This window comes from Triticum dicoccoides, chromosome 2A (genome assembly GCF_002162155.2).
Source record: "Triticum dicoccoides isolate Atlit2015 ecotype Zavitan chromosome 2A, WEW_v2.0, whole genome shotgun sequence".
Classification (NCBI taxonomy): Eukaryota; Viridiplantae; Streptophyta; class Magnoliopsida; order Poales; family Poaceae; genus Triticum; species Triticum dicoccoides.
The window spans coordinates 185,891,124-185,895,833 of record NC_041382.1 but is presented as its reverse complement, the minus strand read 5'-3'; the positions used below and the strand labels follow the sequence as shown (position 1 = coordinate 185,895,833).

General features: G+C 47.8%; 1 long non-coding RNA gene across 1 annotated transcript; it reads right to left on the bottom strand.

Annotated features, from left to right (window-relative positions):
* Positions 1-382: 382 nt before the first annotated feature.
* LOC119359242 lies at positions 383-2,354 on the bottom strand. Its single transcript, XR_005172428.1, has 3 exons — positions 1,659-2,354; positions 1,117-1,560; positions 383-599 (listed from the first exon to the last, which is right to left on the bottom strand). It is a non-coding gene; the product is annotated as an uncharacterized LOC119359242 (long non-coding RNA).
* Between the last annotated feature and the right edge of the window lie 2,356 nt (positions 2,355-4,710).

Below are 4,710 nucleotides of genomic sequence, written 5' to 3'. Positions count from 1 at the left end.
CCTCTACAATCTCGGTCCATATGCAAGGGTAAAGTTGTTGCTCACAATCTAGGCCCATGTAGGGCAAAGCCCATAACGATAGGAAAACATAAAAGAAATTCATAACCCAACACGTGCATGGCTTTAGCTTGTTGGTTTTGTACGTTGAGATGAAAACAGCAGGTCGTGAGTTCGATCCCCATGAAAATCAACTAATTTTTGCGCTGCGCTGTTGTTGCTCACAATCTCGGCCCATGTGGGGCAAAGCCCATGACGGTAGAAAAACGTAATTTATCGAATCTATATCGATGGCAGTATTAGTACCACCTCGTGTATATGTCTTAAATTTAAACTGAAAGCGTAAATTTACAGAAAGAAAGCGTATTGTGACGGTGAACCCACGGAGTCAATCCGTGCTTTATTATTATTAGGGATAGACTAGCACATATGCCCGTGCGTTGCAACGGGGAAAACAAATCCTCGCATGGTCCAAGCAACCCATCCGGGTTATCGCACTCGTTGCCACTCATGGTCACATTGTCCACCTTTCACGACGAGCATGAATCACAAGCGATGAGTTTGACCATCACATTCTAGCACACTGGTTCCGCAAACTCCTCCTATTTGTCACAACAAAATAAATTATCCTCACACTCTTCTAAAAGAACAGAACACATCTAAACTGGTAAATATCTACCTGAAGAATTGTTACAACGAAATTATGCCATGCCCTTATGGTAGCAAAATTTTGGTTAAATTGAGACATAAATAAAATATTATTCTGTAAGCTAGTTAAATGGGGAAAAGTATCCCACACCCTCCTAAAATACAACAACTATCTAAAAGAATAAATGCCTATCTAAAAAATGTTACAATGAACAAGACATATTATGTCATGCCTACTTTTATCCATGAAATTAGAAATATGAATGTGAGTCAGGGGAATCATAGTGGGTACAATATGAATTTTATCACGTTTGCAGTGAAAGCTTAAAAATTGACAGCAATGTCCACCTATGAGTATTTAAACTTTAGCTATTTGATCCTAATGTAATACATCGCTGTAACTTGAGTAATCACACAAACACCAACCATGTGTTGTGAGCTGATAAATGAAAGCAGGAGGAAGCTGCTCACATAGATGTCCAAAAGTGAAACACAGACCACCAGTCTTTTTCGCCAATATAGCCATCTTCTGATGCCAGGAGTGCTTGTAGCCATAACAAAACAAAACTGATGATTCACTCAGTAGCAAAAGAAGAAATATTTGGTAGCTGAGAAACAGAGGGATTTGCTCACCGTGCACACTGTGCGTAGGCTAGCTCCTGCCAATGCCATGTCCTTCATTAATTACATAGGACAGATTGGTAACCAAGATCGATTTATCAGATTCCGTTCCATTAGGCCACGGAAATATAGTCTCCGCAAGCCTTTCATTTGCACAAAAATAAGGAGAGTACAGATGCTTATTTCACTCCTTTGTTGACATCTACCGGACTCCTTTTATCCAAATGCAGAATCCTGCATGTATGACAGGATGTTGCCGTCCGTTTTCCTGCTGCCGCGGCTAGAGCCTGCTGCCTGCGAAGTGGTGCCATCCAGAAATCAAGATCGTACCAAAAAAAATACACCTCGGATAAAAAATTGTGAGAGCTCTACTTTGTTCTGCATCTGCATACCTGGTGTGTGCTCATACAGCCACGCAGCGTCCATCGCGCCACCAACTGCTGCCGGCTTCTTTGCCATAAGGCAAATACGTCGTTGTATTTGGTCTTCGTATTATTTTTATTCTTTCGTCGAGCGAACAGCGCGGCCGCCAAGAACCCGCTGGCGCCGGACTCTGCCGCCATGTCGAAGTAGTCCGCGACGCGGGCCTCGGGGTTCCCGGACAGCTCCTGCAGCGGTGCTCGAGCCTGACCAGCACGGCCGCGGCGAGCGTCCCCCGTCGATGGAGAGCACGCGCACACGCCCGGCTGAGCACGCCCCTGTCGGCTCCAGCGCCTGCGGACGAAGTTGGACTCGAGGATGGAGAAGATCTCCTTGCTGAGCCGGTCCAAGCCACCCCCACCGACTGCCTCCCTCACCTTGTGCCCCCTTCTCCTTCTCCTTTCCTCCTCTCTTTCCTCTCTCCCTCACGCCCTGTCTCTTTCTTCTCTGGATCAGCAGGGTGCCGTCGCCACCGGAGCAAGACGCTGCTCCCGCCGCCAGATCCATCGACGTCGCGCCGGATGACTGGCGTGGGACCGGATCGAGCATCGCGCGGGGCGCCTCCTGGCGGCTGGGATCGGAGGCCAGGGAGAGAGGAGCGCCTGTTCGAGTGTGTGTTTTCGTGTTTTTTTCTCACTTTAAAAAGGACCACGGATTGAATACCGTAAACTATATGAATTTATTTGCAAAGTTCCTGAACGAAACGTTTTCCACACACACAGCGCACCACACACACGCGAGCCAGGCATGCATGTACATAGCGGCAGGCAAACGCACGCAGGCAAGGAGTGCTGGTCATCCGGCGCTATATTTTTAATGAGTAAACCAACATGAAAAGGCTGATTAGAAGCCCACTTGACCCTATGTATTGTGCAGCTTGACGTGTTGGTTTTTTTGGGATCGGAAGAGTGCTAGACTGACCGTGGATGAGGCCCAAAAGAGCGTAGGGCAGGCCTAATACACATCATATACGGCAGGGAATAAACAGAGGAAGCTTTTGTTTACGTGCGGACTCCAAATTAGTACCACCTCGTTTATATTACGATTTTGTCTATACAAATTATAAAAACGTATTATGACATGAGAAGAAAGCGTATTGTGACGGTGAACCCACGGAGTCAATCCGTGCTTTATTATTATAGGGATAGACTGGCAAAAAGGCCCGTGCGTTGCAACGGGGAAAATAAATGTGTCCATCAAACGCCCATCGGTGGCTTGACAACATTCTTGGAGGCAGGTAGGTGCATGTAACACCCTCGATGCGACTATATCTCCCACATGTCGAGGCACGGCTTAGAGGCATAATCGCATTGAAGGCATATGTCGCAAGTTAGGCAATCTTCACAACATCTCATGTAATATATAGATAATAAAAAGGGAGATAACATAGTTGGCTTACACTCGCCACGTCAATCAAGGTACATAAATAACATTACATCATTCAAACACTCATGGCCCGACTACGGCGTCAAAATAAAAGATAACCCAACATGCGACACGGTCCCGATCACCCCCAACTGGGCACCACTACTGATCATCAGGAAAGGAAACATAGTATCATTGAGAGTCCTCGTCGAACTCCCACTTGAGATCGAGCGCGTCACCTGGAGCGGAATCATCAGGCCCTGCATCTGGTGTAATAGTAATCTGTGAGCCACAGGGACTCAGCAATCTCGCACCCTCGCGATCAAGACTATTTAAGCTTAATAGGTAAGGCAAAGTAAATATATGTGGAGCTGCAGCAAGCGACTAGCATATATGGTGGCTCAAAAAATTTCCTACGCTCCCGCAAGATCATGGTGATGCATAGCAACGAGAGGGGAGAGTATGATCTACGTACCCTTGTAGATCGACAACGGAAGCGTTTGGTTGATGTAGTCGTACGTCTCCACGACCCGACCGATCAAGCACCGAAACTACGGCACCTCCGAGTTCTAGCACACGTTCAGCTCGATGACGATCCCCGGACTCCGATCCAGCAAAGTGTCGGGGAAGAGTTCCGTCAGCACGACGGCATGGTGACGATCTTGATGTACTACCGTCGCAGGGCTTCGCCTAAGCACCACTACAATATTATCGAGGACTATGGTGGAAGGGGGCACCGCACACGGCTAAGAATATGATCACGTTGATCAACTTGTGTCTCTAGGGGTGCCCCTGCCTCCGTATATAAAGGTTCAAGGGAGGGGGGCCGGCCGGCCAAGGTGTGGCGCGCCAGGAGGAGTCCTACTCCTTCTGGGAGTAGGACCCCCCCTTTCCTAGTTGGAATAGGATTCGTGGAGTGGGAAACGAGAGAGAGAGAAGGAGGGGGGCGCCGACCCCCTCTCTCCTTGTCCTATTCGGACTAGGGGTGGAGGGGTGCACGACCCAGCCCTGGCTGCCTCTTCTCTTCTTCCACTAAGGCCCACTAAGGCTCATATACCTCCCGGGGGGTTCCGGTAACCTCCCGGTACTCCGGTAAAATCCCGATTTCACCCGGAACACTTCCGATATCCAAACATAGGCTTCCAATATATCAATCTTTATGTCTCGACCATTTCGAGACTCCTCGTCGTGTCCGTGATCACATCCGGGACTCCGAACAACCTTCGGTACATCAAAATGCATAAACTCATAATATAACTTTCATCGTAACCTTAAGCGTGCGGACCCTACGGGTTCGAGAACAATGTAGACATGACCGAGACACGTCTCTGGTCAATAACCAATAGTGGAACCTGGATGCTCATATTGGCTCCTACATATTCTACAAAGATCTTTTATCGGTCAGACCGCATAACAACATACGTTGTTCCCTTTGTCATCGGTATGTTACTTGCCCGAGATTCGATCGTCGGTATCCCATACCTAGTTCAATCTCGTTACCGACAAGTCTCTTTACTCGTTCTATAATACATCATCCCGCAACTAACTCATTAGTTGCAATGCTTGCAAGGCTTAAGTTATGTGCATTACCGAGAGGGCCCAGAGATACCTCTCCGACAATCGGAGTGACAAATCCTAATCTCGAAATACGCCAACCCA